Here is a 16,993-nt window from a genome sequence, read left to right on the forward strand (position 1 = left end):
CCCTGCCCAGGATTGGTTCCCTGCCTTGTGCCCTGTGTTGGCTGGGATTGGCTCCAGCAGACCCCCGTGACCCTGTGTTCGGATTCAGCGGGTTGGAAAATGGATGGATGGATGGATTATACTGTACAGGGTGGTGGTGGTAGCTCTGAGGCTAAGGGTGTACACTAGTAATGTGGAAGGTTGCTGATTCAAGTCCCGTTACTGCCAGAAGGGATCCTAATCTGTTGGGCCCTTGAGCAAGGCTCTTAACCTGAAAATTCCTTCAAGGGTGCTGTACAATGGCTGACCCTCAAATATCATGCAACAAAATGATTAGTATATCAAAACATCAATAATATAGAATCAAGTTATTACAGTACTGCGGTGGGTTGGCACCCTGCCCGGGATTGGTTCCTGCCTTGTGCCCTGTGTTGGCTGGGATTGGCTCCAGCAGACCCCCGTGACCCTGTGTTCGGATTCAGCGGGTTGGAAAACGGATGGATGGAAGTTATTACAGTATTTTATGTTATCTATCTACTATATAATAAAACACTACAGTGTGTATAAAATGTCCCTCCAAGCATTATGATTGGTTAGTTTGGTTTTGGTGACACATTCAAAAAAGAATTGCCTGACAAGAGGGATTGAGACAGATGAAGAGGTGTAAAGGCATAGGAAGCATGCTGAGAGTCAGAGACAGGAGGCGAGCAAGGTGTACGGAAATTAAGGAGTCAGAATTGCAGGATTTATAGGAATGCACTGAAATGAGGGAGTGCTGTGCAAGAGAGGTTCAAACACAAGGATACCAAGAAAAGGCATACAAGGAACGCTGAAGGTTTACATAGGGTAAGAAATACCAAATATTTTAAACTTGATTCTCTTACATGTCCTTGACAGGTAACACAGCTAGTGTATAATAAATGTTGAGTGAAATTAATAGAAAATTGAATCAAGTGAACAGCTTAAATAATATTTAATTTGAAGCTAAACACATTGAGTCATATGAAGTAAATGTACTGCAGACATACAGTTTTTTCAGGATGGCTTAATGCCTCTGTCCGGGGTGACATTTAGAGATCTAGTTCTGTGTGTGTTTGTGTGTATTCATTTCTTTCTCTTCATCATTCAGCATGTGATCTGGTAGGGCAGGCAAGCTGTCAGCTATCTTCACTTATAAACTGTGTGTGTGTGTTAACATGCATATTTAAATAAATTATGCATCTCAAAAACTACTCATGCAAAATATTTGCAAAGCAATATGCCTGTCCCCACGACTAAATGAAGCAGACTGCAGAGATCCTGGTTAAATGAAACAATTTCTATGTCAAACTGATTTTGAAGGATATGGGGATAAGTACTGGACCAGAATGGACAAAAACAATAGGCCTGGAGCATGGCAAACACAATGCAATTTGTGTGAAGAACAATTTTTTGGAAGTTATTGTTGCATTTAGGCTGCAACATTGAGGATGGATAGCTCCATTCTAAAATGTTCTGTCTTTGTTAGGATGTCATTGTCTAGGAGCTCTACGCAATGCAAGAAAAAGAACATATAATTTTACAAGGAAACTGTAATTTTAAGATCTAACAATTAATTTCAGTCTTCCATAGACACACACACAGAAATATGCAGACATCATGCTAAAACAACGTTTCTTGACATTTTTTACATTGTAGAATCAGAAACTTAACTCAATAGTGAATTTTGAACTCGTCACCAAAATACCATTTACATGGAAGTAAAATCCTCATAAATTACAGCGTTGCTTTGCAGAAGTTTTCCCTTGTGTTGTAGCTGGGACAAGTGTACCTAAAAGGTTTTGTTCAGGATTTTAGAAAGTGGTTGTAGGAAAGAGCCATAAGTGTCTGCCATCAATTAATTATGTAATCTGCTTAATCTGGTTGAGGACTGTGGTGATCAGAGTCAATTCCAACAGCAAGGCCTTTGCAGGGCTTGCTGCCACATAATCACATTCACTCGCACTCAAGTTGAGAGTCACATTTTTAAATGTGTTTGTAACTTGTATTAAATTACACTATAATAAACATGATATAAAACAACACAGTGAACAATACTGAGTTTCATATCAAATTCAGAATTAACTCTATTCCCAACCCATTTGGAGTTTTATGAACTCGGATAACCAAATATTCAGTGTTCTCTTGGAGATATAGAAGCATCTAAATGGCTGACAAAGACCTAAACCCATTTGACCAAAAATGTCTCATATGCAGAATGGTCACTTTATTAGGTACACCTACTTGTTAGTGGATTGGTCCTTTATCTGCCCTCAAAACAACAAAGTATGCATATGTCAAAAAACAACAAACTGCTAATGCCAAGAAAGCCGCTTAATTAAATGTGGCATACACACATTTGTATGCAGGTTACCCTTTATAAACCAAAATCATCTTTCAGATTTGTGTAGTTAATGCGCCTCAAACCCCTGCCCAGATGACATCTTGAAACAACCCTATATTGACTATGCTAATCAACCCAGTATATATGCAATCACAATAATGCAGACCTTCATGTTCCAGCAGAGCAGCCTCTCACATGATGCATCTAGACATTGCCAATTGAGTTTGAGGAGTTCTGTGTGTTCTGCACTGCATTAAAGTGGATCTCCTATGCACTGTGGAGTCGGGGAAAGGGGTAGCCACTTTTGCCTGGCATATGTAGTGAATATAAAAAACTAAGGGCTCATTCAGTTACCTTAACAACAAGTCAGCCATTACATACAGCACCTGCATCAAGTCATCTGTCACAGCTACACTACCTCAAAATAAATAATTCATGTGTTACCAAGATCACAGAGCTATGATATTTGTAAGTCTCATCTTAGTGGCACAGATGACTTGTTCATTAATGGAATGTAAGTGCTTACACTTTTTTTGCAAAATGAGTTCAGTCAATTGCCACAGTTCCATTAGGATAACCGGACATGGCAGCCTATTGCCTCTACAGCCACACCACATGGAAATTGAATGAAGCACCTCGTCAATTGGTTCATGGCTTCCAGCACAGTGGGCATGACAAAACTGAATCTTGGCTGAGATATTCCTGACCTGTCAGCCAGTTGTCTCTGAACAGAGTCATCTGTCTTTCTGATGCTGCTTTCCCAATTTAACACATAGTTCCAATAGAATGGCTGTTGGGAGCCAAAGTCAGCTCATAAGCCAGGCGTCATCATCATGGGCAAAAGAATCCTGCCGGTCCCTAAAAGCTCGTTCCTTTTGTGTATGACTCATTTGTATAGTCTCAAAGCAGCGCCAAACATGCCATGTTGTTTCAAAATCATTAGGCTATGAATGGTCTATACAGTATGCTATTTAGAGCTTTATGTGCACAGGGAGTGAATCACACCTCTGTTTGCAATTATTGACAACAAGGGTTTGTTTTGGTTTCAGATCCTGAGAAGTGACAAAAGGTAGCTGATATAAACTGACAAAAAGCCAAGAAAGCTCTTCATTGGCCGTCTTAAAAGGAATCAAAATAACATTTTTACATCATGTCACATCAACACACATTATAACAACACTTAGTGATATGAATTATTATACGTGTGAGTCCTTTATCTGGTTTGGCTACATTTTCCTACTTTATCAAAGGTTTCATCATTTCCCACTTTCTTCAAAATATTGTGTACACATGGTTCACAGTTGTCCTAAATATACACAAGTTTTCCCCTTCAAGTTTTCTTTTATCAATCCCAGCTTTTGTGTTTGAAAGTTCCATATGCACATTTATGGTCTCTTTTTGTGAGTATGCAAGTTTTAGAAATCTGACCCTGTGTCACTTGACAGGATACTATTAACATGAATTTAATGGAATGACATTTCCAGCCTTGTGGCATGAAGCATTATCAATCTGAAAACCCTTTGCAGTTAAGTAAGCTACTGGCCAGAGGGGGTGTACCTGATTGACATTTTAATCAAATACCTTATGACATTGAAAAGTCAATCTATCTTTATTTCATATAGCACCTTTCATAAAATACAACGTCACATGTTGCTTTACAAAAATAAGTATGTCTCTTTCAATAATAAGTCATAATTAAAGGCTAGAGTGTAGATGACGTGAGGAACAAACTGAATAGTACAACTGAATTGAAAAATGCTCAGAGAAGACAGAATGGTCAGATCAGGGTTAGTACAGTTATTACAGGAGAAAGAAGTAAAAGTATAGTTACAGTGAAGCTAATTGAAATGCAAGAGAGAGATGGACAAATATATACTATAAAAACATCCTCCTGACCATTACTTCATCCTCTCTAGCCTGCATTGAAAACTACTGGCAAGGAGGAGGCACAGACTTGTGAGGTTTTCACAATATCATGGTCCTTCTGTGATTGTAAGTGGTTCATGCCCAGAATTTGTCTGACCATGCAATGATTTTACAAATTTTCAGCGAGTGTTGGTGTTCATTAGCCCACTAGCTCAGGAATATGTAAGTGAATAAGCCCATGGTTTCCTGGATAATGGTCTATCTGCCTGGTAGGCTACAATTTGTGAGGCTCATGGACTGTGTACCTGAGGTGGATGTGAATACCATTGGAGCACCACAAAGTACAGACAGACTATAGATACTGTATAACACCAGGTCATGTTACTTGCAGAAATTCTCAGATGATTCTGCACTAACGGGGTGTCTTGACAAGCAGGATGAGATCAGAATATAATAGTTAGCTGGATAACTTTGTTTGTTGGTGCAAAGAATAAAACCAATTTTTTTTTGACATTTGCTGAACCAAAGAGCCTCTATACTCAGTCATAGTTGAGTAAATGTTCATTACTTAAATAAAGGGCAGCTGAATTAATAAACCTACTTATTAGGAAGGTAGGCTCATTTAGTCAACACACTCTCTAACTGCTGGAGGTAGTAATGAAAGAGAGACTATCGACCAAACTGATGGCTAATATGAACAATGCTGTACATCTTCTCTATTACAGTAAGTACAATTTAGCCAAAGGTTAATTAGGTTCAAAGTATATACCATGTGCACCTCTTGACTTATATTGTTAAAAATATATTCTGGATTAAACTCTATTTTTGAAATGTTTTGACTAAGGACTTTAAACCTTAACAGACTGTAGTTTTCTTCTTCTTACCATACGGTCTCAGAATCACCAATATTCCTCATCCTTTTATCAACTCAATCAGGTAATTCAGAATGGAACACCACCGCTGATGAACATTCTGTCGTGATATTGTACACTAAGCTACTTGTTTGCTCTCTCATTTTGACTAGTAGGGTGAATGCTAACCCACATACAACAGTACAATAGGAAATATTGTTTTGCATTATTATCAAAATCAGATAAAATAACCCTACAAGAAACAAAATATTATTCAGTATACACCAGCCATACAATATTGCAGTTCTCAGATATCACAATTTATACAATATGTAATCACAGCAAAACCTCAAGTAATTTTAGAACTTTCCTGTTCTCTGTTTTCTTCTCATTCTAAGTCTCACTTGATGGGTAAGAGGAAACTAAATATCGTAACTGTATAGAGTGCTCAATGTATAACTATCATATTTAGTGACTTGCATCATGGGTATTTTATTGTTCTAAAAGTGTAACATTTGATTAAAATAAAGAAACAGAAGAAAATAGGTATAGATAACAAGAGAGATCTTAGGTGTTATTTTGGCAGGCATGCAAGAGACTGAAGCTACTCTGCCTGAAAGACTCCTGACCAAAACTAGTTCAGTTTTAGACCTGATTAAAGACTTTTCTTTGTCTTCTAGTGTTGTGTAAAAAAGGTATCATATTTTTAGTATGGAGGGTACTTTTCTATCACATAAGATTCAATTTCATGTTCAGAATGAGAGCAAAGGCATTTGACAATTGCAAAATGTATGTGTTAACTTGCTTTTTTAATTTTTTTCTAAATGTTAGGGACTTAAAAACTGTAAATGAGAGAAAAAATGACCTAAAAACATAGCAGGGTTGAGATCACATCTTTTAATAATTTTGAAAATGTTAACAGAGTCAGTTATTTACAGTAATAACATCAATATCACCAGATGCCATTTGCATCTACTGCTTGTTATCAATTGGGCATTTGAAAGCTGACTGGCTGAAGGTAAAGTTCTAGAGGGGAAATTGAAAAGAGGACATGCCAAAGAAGAAATAATAAGTAGAACCCATTCTAGCTTCAACTGATTGGAGAGGGGTACATCTTGACAGGAAGTAATGAAGTGGGTAGAGCAAGGTCTGTTATTAATCTTGTGTGATCTTTTAAATGCATAAATAGAAGATGAAACAAATTGATTGCAAACCATGCTTACTTAATTATGTCTGTGTTAATTAAGGATGAAAAGTGGAACAAATATCAAAGAAGTAGCTTTTTGGTCTTGAGATTTCAAAGAGCTTTCCTTGACCAGGGCAACGTGGGTGAAAAAGTGTTTAAACATGTTAAATTTGCATCATTAAACATACTGTTTTAGTGCTCAGCTATTTGTATGAAATTTCCTAGCTATTTTGGTTTTGAGGATCGGCATTATCAGAAATAAGTGGATAAAACATTCATAGATGTGAAATGGGTAGAGCAAGGTCTGTTATTAATCTTGTGTGATCTTTTAAATGCATAAATAGAAGATGAAACAAATTGATTGCAAACCATGCTTACTTTATTATGTCTGTGTTAATTAAGGATGAAAAGAGGAACATATATTAAAGATGCAGCTTGTCGGTCTTGAGATTTCAAAAAGCTGCCCTTTTTCAAGACAGTGTGGGTGAAAAAGGGTTTGAACATGTTAAATTTGCATCATTAAACTTATTGTTAAAGTGCCCAGCTATTTGTAAGAAATGGCATTGCTATGAAATGGATGTTTGTGTTTCCTTATTATATTAATCAATACTGTGTGTGACTGGCGAAGACTTCAAATGACATGGTCACTTTCTCATATATTAAAATATTAGTATCTCACTTTTGTCAGATTGTGAAGAATACCTATACTTGATATAATTAAAGCCTAGCAGTTATTTTAATGTGTGGGCTAAAGCTTTCTTTGTCTGTAGTCATAATATAATTTAGTGTTTTAGGAAATATGCAATATGTCAATGGCAAGGTTGGCTGGAGGAGGATAGTTTGCCAGATACACAATAGTGTCAAGACAACAATAGGCTGATAGCAGAATATACTTGGCTACTTTCTTGCCATCAACATCCCAGCTGTACACTGCTGCTGGTGACTTTTGGCCTGCTGTTTATGAAGCTATGTGTAGCTGATGGGTAGGTAGCTTGCCACCTTTGTGATCAGTGGCCTATGGACTTTGCCTTTGCTGTTCTGATTGCACTCTAGCACTTATGCAACTTGTTATTACATTGATTTTCTTTGGTCTAAGTCAAAATCATGCCTTTATACATGAACTTTAATCATAATAAAATATATACTATTAATTATACATTTACTGTATCAATCAAAAAAAGCTATATTTCCATATGCTCACCTATTGAGCAAATAGCATTGCAGTTTTGAATAAAACTTAGCACACACAGAATTTGGGGTCAACTTAGCATAAAAAAGTACTTAACTTTTTTGTTAGAATATGAACTAAGACATCCACATCAGAAACTTGTCTTTGATCCCACACCCTTGAAAGTCTGAAACTCGAAGGGTCCCATTTTGAGTGAGTGTGTCTGTGTTGCACGAGTATGCCCTTTAATGGATTAGTGCCCCATCCAGGCATGATTCCTGCCTTAATGACTGATGCCTAGGATCTATCCTCCCCGGCCTTGCTCTGGAATAAGTGAGTGTGGGAAATGAATTAATGAATAATTAAGTTCTTAATGTGCATAAATATGAATAATTGAACGGAAACATATAAATATATTATGCTAAACCCACCTAGCACGAAAAATGAGAAAGACAAACTGTGTAGATGTAATAATTGCTACAAAAACAGTTATTCTAACCTAAATGGTGATTGATTGCAAAACATGCAGTTTCTCATCGCACTGCCCTTTGCCTTGGTTGTGAATTTGTCAAAAGGTTAGCTGCTCACATGTATTTGTATTAACATGGAAAGCCTGTGTACAACTGAAGGGAACTTTTATTTTGTATTCTTTAGAATGGCCACAGTAAAGAAACCAAATATGGTGGCTTGTAATTTAAAGGCTAACAATATAGTACAACAAAAATACTGAAGTCGTTTTGTAAAAAAAATATATGGAAGGCTAGGTAATAAATAAACATATGATCTGGCATAACCGTTATCCTCTGCATGTTTTTTTTTTATTCATTGCCTCCTGAAGACAAGCAGACTCTAGAGTTATTAACAGACTTCTCTTCTTTAAAATGACTTATTAGAGAAACTGAGCTTTTTTACTATCATTTTAAAGGAAAGCTTTAGAGGTAAAACTGGCACCCCATCCAGGGTTATTTGCCACCTTGCACTGCCAGGCTGTAAGCTGACTTTCCTCGACCCTAAACTGAATAAGTGTGTTAAAAAAATCAATGGTTTGATTTAGAGGTTAAAAGAGTAGTCTAGTAACCTTTAAGCAGAAAGTAACAACACAAATCTATCACAGAGTTACACTCACTACCCCGCACTGAATTTCTGACTTAACAGAATCAGATGAGTATTAAGCCTGTAGTAAGAAGCAGGTGTTAGCATCATATAAATGCAATGGGTGGAACAGAAACAGGAAAACCCTGACGGGAACATGAGCACCCCAGGCCAGAGTGTACATGTGAGGAGTGTCTCTTTGAAAGAGAATCAAAAACAATAGCACTTTTAAAGAAGTTAGAAAATGTACATATGGTGTAACATTCGAGGAGTTAGTTAACTGTTCTGACATTGAAGCCTTTTACATTTTTAGTTACTGCAATGAGTCAGTTATTACATTTTTGTTTATTACATATTTTTGTAACAGTGAGTCATATTCAAACATAACGTTGATAATAGAATTGAATTAAATGTATTGATAGACTTCATTACATACAGGACTTTATAATATCATGTAGTTAAAAAGGTGGCTTTCATAGACTGCAATTCATTTGATGTAAAAATGGCATTGATTGTTGTACTGTTAATAGTTGTGGAGGGTCTGTGACTAACTGTAGTTCAAACTTCTTAACCCTTGACAACTCGCAGCATTTCTCATCTCATAAGTGCTCGCACGTTATGCACCAGTGTTAAAATGGCTATTTATATGCATGCTGTGAGGTTGCAATATAAAATATTGCAATAATTTTAAATTTAATGTTTTAATGTAATTTAATACCATATTACTAAATAGTATGACACAGTCTAGGACTATCTGAAAATAAACCTGACCCACTTCTCCAGTACTCATTCGTCACCAGCCACACTTTCATCCACTGCAGGATTTGCACATATATCACATTTCACTTCAGTTGTTGAATGTTCTTTGCAGACAAAGTCATTGAAAGAAGAACATCTCGTCGTTGTCATACATACGTAAGTACCCATGCAGTGTACCAAATGCACCATATAAAACTTGCGACTGTGCATTGACACATAAACCCGGCTGGGAGGACACTGGAGGGAAATTATTGCAACACTGTACTTGTAGTGAATCAAGCTGAGGATAGATGGCGGATGCTGTCGGTAGGTTCAAATAAAAGGACATTGGACAAAAATAAGTGAGATTGGTGTACAAAATATACCAGCATGAGTAGGTAAGGGTTAAACATAACATTTTTGAAAGTCTCATGGTGAAAAGTGCCGGTCTATAGATTTTTTGATATATTCTAGTGTCAGAGTAATAGTGAATTATTATAATATTAAGAAAATGCAGCCGTGTGGTTGCTTTTAGTGTAACAGACTCTAAATTCTGAGTACATATTTGTTCACTCTGTGCTTACAGAGCAATGTTTAGACAATTTCCTTACTCTTACACTCATTTCTAGATAAGTGATTTTTGCTTTTTTGTTCTTCTTTTATAGGTAACTTACCTCAAGCAGCAGGAGAAGTGAGCTGGTGAACAAGCAGCTTGTGCACACGCACCTCTCCCTGTGTTCCACTAACTTGTACTGTGGATCCGTTTTGCCATCAGGAGCAACTTCCAGAGGAGTAAAAGTGGAAAGGATACAAAATATTCTAGTTGAAGTGATCTCTTTCAAGGTAATTTTGAAGCAGTATACTAATCTAGAATGTTTCTCTGTTTTAAGCTAGATGAAATCACAAATTTGCTAATACTTTTCAGCAAGAGATTTCGAAATTTCAAAAATGTTTATAGCATGCTGCATTTGAGATATCTCAATGAAAATTCAGCTATCCTGAAAAAGTTTGTTGAAAAACAAATTTGCCAGTCTTCAACAAAATTGATATGCTGGGACCAATTTGCACTATATGCAAGCACACCTAATAAAGGGATATGTAACTTCATTAAAGTTATTGCTCCACCCATCTTTCAAGTTTACTCTTTCCCTTACAGTGTTACAGGAAGCCAATGAATCAGTGGCAAGGCATTTACTGCCCACTGACCTATCATATCAGTCCATTACCGTATACACTTCCTCAGACTCTCACTCTCTTGAGTCAATGTATCTCTTTGGAATGCAGTAGGAAACCACAATACCTGCAGCAAATCCACAAAGATACAGGGAGAACGTGATTCCATTCATATGGTGGCCAGGCAGGGAATCAGATTCAGAGACAGCAGTATTTCTGTGTCCCAGGGCCGGATTAAGAGCTTTGCGGGCCCGTAGCACATTTCAAATTTGGGGGCCCTTTTGGTCTGCATCATCTGAAGTTTAGATTCTGAACAGTTCAAACTGGACTAAATAATTATTTTACTCTCGATTATAATAAGAATCTTATAATATTTATGTGAATTTTATGTGTTGGGCCCCTAAAGTTTTGTTGTGTAAGAAATTTACAGTTTAAAAACGTAAAGATAATATTTTTAAAGACCAGTTTTTCAATGCTACACTTTTTCATTAAATATTGGGTCCACCATTTGGGGGCCCCCGAAATTGCGGGGCCCGTAGCATATGCTACATGTGCCTATTGGTTAATCCGGCACTGCTGTGCCCCCATGTGCTGAAATCTAAGTTTACATTAAACAAATCTGAAAATACCAGTATTAGCCTAATACATAAATACAGAATCTTTCAGGCCATTTTCTGAGAGGCTTAAAGACAAGGAAATCACTGTGATGTTATATTTAAAAAAGGAGTCACATTTACAGGAGGGGAAGCCCTCAGGAATCATCACGCTGCTACTCTAGGATTATAGCCAAGTTCTCTTCATATTGTGCCCAGACAAAGTGAAAAAAGGGAGCAGAAGATTAAGGGTAATGTGCTGCAAAGCTGGCGTGGAGCCAGTCCTTGTATCTTTATCCTTCTGCATGTAGCAAGGACATCCAGAGGGATATCCTCAGCGTTGAGAAGAAAGCTCATGGGTTTTGTTGTGTGTCTGGACTTCTAAGCAAGAGCAGAGAGAAAAGAATCATGGGACCTTGAAAACTTGTCATTGAGTCATGTACCATACATAATTATAAGAAGTAATAAATGCCTTCCTTGGACAACAAAAAAGCACTCAAACAAATTAAAGGTTTAACTATGTTATTTAATTGTTTTCTTTTATATAATTCACACCATTTCCAATTTATCACTGTACCGCCACAATGGAATCTGGTAGAAAAAAAAATGAATAAAAGATTAGGAGATGAAAAGCAGTGGAAAAATTTGCAGAGATCTGAGATAAAAACATTAATCAAAGCTCGAAGTCAAAAACATCATCAAAGTCCTGACTCCCTAAAATGGTTTTATTACCACAGAAGATGGTTTTTAGTGAATCCAAGATCTTGGATGTTGCGACTAATCCCCTGCCATCTTAAAAAGTGTCTGGGTGATAATATCCATCCATCCATCCATCCATCCATTATCCAACCCGCTGAATCCGAACACAGGGTGACGGGGGTCTGCTGGAGCCAATCCCAGCCAACACAGGGCACAAGGCAGGAACCAATCCTGGGCAGGGTGCCAACCCACCGCAGGACACACACAAACACACCCACACACCAAGGCCAATTTAGAATCACCAATCCACCTAACCTGCATGTCTTTGGACAGTGGGAGGAAACCGGAGCGCCCGGAGGAAACCCACGCAGACACGGGGAGAACATGCAAACTCCACACAGGGAGGACCCGAGAAGCGAACCCGGGTCTCCTAACTGCGAGGCAGCAGCACTACCACCGTGCCGCCGTGATAATATCACAATTGCAACTTTCTGTTGTCACATGTCACAATAGAGCACCATTCCCAATGACATGGCCTCCACCATGATAAAATAATGGCTGTCAAAACCGTTGTACCATTCAATATTTCAATCCTGTTTTAACTAATACAACAATTAATTTTCTAGCCTGCTTAATTCAAGTCAGGATCACATAGCACCAGATTGTTTTACAGTAGCATCAGGTGGAGGGCAGGGTGTTAGTCCAACACAGTAGTCAAGTATGTTTGCACATACACAAACACGCATTCATACAGGACCAGTTTAGAGCAGCAATCACCCCAACATGCATGTCTGAGATATTGTACCATGGAGATACATTCCATCCACATCCCTCTCTGTTGTGAGAAACTGCAGATATCCACATCTTTTTTCAGTAGCAATATGCATCTGTCCATTTTCTAAGCCAGTCTTTTCATTATAGATTTGCAGAGAGGCAGAGTTTAGCCCAGCAACATTTGCTCAAAGCACATCTTTGTAATGCTTGATGATAAGGCAGTGAGTGCAAACTGGATCAGGCCCATGGGGCAGTGAGGCAGTGATGTTAGCCGTGCTGTAACAGATAATATCCATTTGCTGAACCTTCTCACTATAATGGAGGGATTTTTGGAGCACCCATCCCATCAGCAGGGCATACTAACTCACACAAGTCACAGTACATCTTTTATTTTTAACACAAAATCCTGTTTAATACAAGTAGAGCATGCAAACTCCAAACAAAATTGAACTCTGGGTCGACACTGCATCATTCACAATTAATTTTAGACTGTCCAAAATGCACCTCACATTTGAGCCTTTAGGCTTGCAAGTTGAGAGAGGGATACACATTTTTTGTTTAACACTTTATCTCTTTTGTAACGTAACATAACACTAAAAGGCATATTATCTTGTGATTTTTAGTTTAAATTTATTTTGGTGCTTTCTTTAGTCACAGTGAATTCTGGCCTAAGTTGCCTAATCATGGGTGTGGGACTCTATCCTGGGTGCGGACACTAGTCCTTGAAGGGTGGTTCAGCAGAAAGATGACAGTCCTTCATGGGTGAGGCTGAAGAATGGGCAGATTGCCAGGCAATTACACTAATATGACAACCAGTATTATTAGCATTAGTGTTACAGTCATTATGTAATACATTATTTTATTAATTCAGAACTAAAGTGTGTAATTAAGGTACTACAGTAGTACTTGCTTGTGCTAGTGAATGGGTTAAATAATTTCAGAAGTAATTAAGGTAAATGTAATAGATGTAATGGATTTGCCACCAGTTCAGGGCACAGTCCTGCCATGCACAAAGTTCTGTTTCCAAATGTTTCATCACCAGCAGGCCCTTACCTGGGACAGGATTAGGCATAGAAAATGGATGAAAGGATAAAATACTTTACATGGGCTGCATCAGGAGTGGGCAGGAGGAGGAGTATAGGGACCTAATCAATGACTTTGTTAAATGGTGCGACTCAAACCACCTACCCCTGAACACCAGACCCCGTGATCATCAGAGGTGACTGTGTGCAGAGGGTACAGACCTATAAATACCTGGGAGTGCAGCTGGATGATAAATTAGACTGGACTGCCAATACTGATGCTCTGTGTAAGAAAGGACAGAGCCGGTTATACTACCTTAGAAGGCTGGCGTCCTTCAACATCTGCAATAAGATGCTGCAGATGTTCTATCAGACGGTTGTGGCGAGCGCCCTCTTCTACACGGTGGTGTGCTGGGGAGGCAGCATTAAGAAGAAAGACGCCTCACGCCTGGACAAACTGGTGAGGAAGGCAGGCTCTATTGTTGCCATGGAGCTGGACAGTTTGACATCTGTGGCAGAGTGACGGGCGCTCAGCAGACTGCTATCAATTATGGAGAATCCACTGCATCCACTAAACAGTGTCATCTCCAGACAGAAGAGCAGCTTCAGCGACAAACTGCTGTCACTGTCCTGTTCCACTGACAGACTGAGGAGATCGTTCCTCACCCAAACTATGCGACTCTTCAGTTTTACCCGGGGGTGTAAACATTAACATTATACAAAGTTATTGTCTGTTTTTACCTGCATTATTATCAATCTTTAATTTAATATTGTTTTTTGTATCAGTAAGGTGCTGCTGGAGTATGCGAATTTCCCCTTGGGATTAATAAAGTATCTATCTATCTATCTATCTATCTATCTATCTATCTATCTATCTATCTATCTATCTATCTATCTATCTATCTATCTATCTATCTATCTATCTATCTATCTATCTATCTATCTATCTATCTATCTATCTATCTATCTTAAAACACAGGCAGACTCACTAGTTTATATTTTATTTATTGAAAATGTCTTAAGGAACTTTGCTTTTATTGTGAAAAAAATTTCTATTTTCAGTTTTATTCTTAATGGATTAAGTGTGTTTGGGAGATGAATAGATGAATGAATACTAGCTTTTTCCACTTTACTTTTGAACTTTTTCTTATTTTAATAGATTCTTGATTTTCATTGTTTTAAAACATTAGTCATTGATGGAAACAAGGCCTTTTAGATTCAGACCAAATATTTAAGAAATGCATCTTTTAATTTTGGTTTTTTGCTTTGAGAACATCTTATGGTACTGGGAAGAACATTATATAAAATAGATTGAATGATTATAGCAAAAAGAAAATTAAGCCACTATGCTGTTTTAAGAGATGGGTCAGCATAATAGTATGGACCATGGAAAGCATCTGAGGTGGAGGGATGAGCAGCAGGAGGGTGCTTGTATTTTTGGGAAATTAATATTATTAGAAAACAGTGGTATATAATATTATAAAATGTTTAAAGTTGATTTAAAATTCCTAGAAATCACAATATTTTGTATCAAATCCAGCAATGAAGAATATGAAACAGTGTTCTGGACATCACAAACAGAAGGGAAGCTCATCTGTGTTATGTTTTGTGTTTTACGTACCACCACAGTATGGAAGAAGAAAAAAAAGACTTGCTGTACCTGTAAACCCTTCATGCAGTGCCGACTCTGTCAGGCAGCATATTATTGACTGTCTGAAAAGGGGTGAGCAAGTCTGTGCTGGAGGGTTGGCATTCATTCAGGAAATTGGACATGACCAGCGATTTTCAGTTGTATAAATAGATATGGTCTGGCAGACAGATTGGCAAATAGTGATTGGCAAGTCTGACATACCTCATGACAAGAAGTCACTTAATGTGACATTGGCTAAAATCACAAGCTTAGTGTATGGACGCATGCTAAAAGCACCCTGTACCCTGAGCTAGGCCAATGGACTGTTAAGCAGCACCTAACTAACTGCAACCTAACTACAAAACCTCTGCTGAATCCATCCATCCATTTTCCAACCCGCTGAATCCGAACACAGGGTCACAGGGGTCTGCTGGAGCCAATCCCAGCCAACACAGGGCACAAGGCAGGAACCAATCCTGGGCAGGGTGCCAACCCACCGCAGGACCCTCTGCTGAATGCTTTTGGATATTGCCTAATTATTTACTAAAGGCTTCTTGATGAATATGTTTGTCGTGGACACTGTAAGGTTTCTAAACTCTTTTGGGACTCTCCCAACGGGACGACACACCGAAGAGCTCCCGAAGCACAGTTGCTGGGGCAACCGCAGGCTCAAAACGCTGTAGCAGCTCACAGCTAATGCAAATCTGAGTTGATTGCGGTTGTGCTATAAGTGCTTGCCATCGATGGTTGATGCAAGGAACATTATAAATGCAGGGAACAGGATTACTTGGCCACTAACCTGGCCACGACCCTGCCTGCTTGCTCTGTCTGTGTATAGGAGAATGGTAGAGCCCGCTACAATAAATAACTGTGGTGTTCCTGTTTCAAGCTGAATAAAACTGGTTTTGCTAAAATACTGAGACTCAGCCTTGTGTTTTGGGGTGCAAGACAGGGACTCACACGTTACAACACATTTCTACCCATGTCACGTGGAAAAGGTCAACAGCATAAAAACAGTAGAGCAAAACAGCCAAGTTTCGTTTATGTACAGGTTTACAAAAGTGAATCTAAAATTCAGTTTCACACTGTAACTAACTAAAAAGAGTTTTTTTGTAATTTTAGAAGTATCTGTTTTTTTTTCTTTAGGAAGTGTAAAGAAAGGTACATACTGCTCCTTAAGGTTCTGGCAACACCATGCTCTCTTTTTGGACCTATAAATTTCTCAGAAAGGGATACAAATTAAAATAAATGAGGGGAAACTGTGTTTTGGAAATTCAATATGGCTAAACAAAACCCATTATGAGACAAAAAGAATTACACATCCTAGACAAAATATGTTATCTAAATTAGATGAGAAAAAAGAGACACTGTAGTGGCATTGGCAATCTTTGATGAGAACCCACTTTTGCAAATGACATTAAAACTTAGTGCATGAAGATAAAGGTGTCCTCCTATCAGCCGTAGTGCACTGATGGTGGCTGATGGTACGCCCCATGCCAACAATGTAATAAGGTTAACAGGAATAGTGCCATGACCCTCACAGGGAAAATTAGTCTGTGATGATGGGCTAAGTTAAAAATTTAGGACAGAAAGTGAGTCTTTGTATATACTGTACTAAATACCTTTCTTCCTGGGTTGATTTCATTGCACTTGATAAAGGTTTTTTGCGATTTTTTTCTTTTTGCAAATCTATCTATCTATCTATCTATCTATCTATCTATCTATCTATCTATCTATCTATCTATCTATCTATCTATCTATCTATCTATCTATCTATCTATCTATCTATCTATCTATTATTTTTATCCCTAATACTAAATTCCCTCCCCTGGTCTCATTTTAAGTTTGTTTGAACCAGCT

Source organism: Erpetoichthys calabaricus, chromosome 2, assembly GCF_900747795.2.
Source record: "Erpetoichthys calabaricus chromosome 2, fErpCal1.3, whole genome shotgun sequence".
In the NCBI taxonomy this organism is placed as follows: domain Eukaryota; kingdom Metazoa; phylum Chordata; class Cladistia; order Polypteriformes; family Polypteridae; genus Erpetoichthys; species Erpetoichthys calabaricus.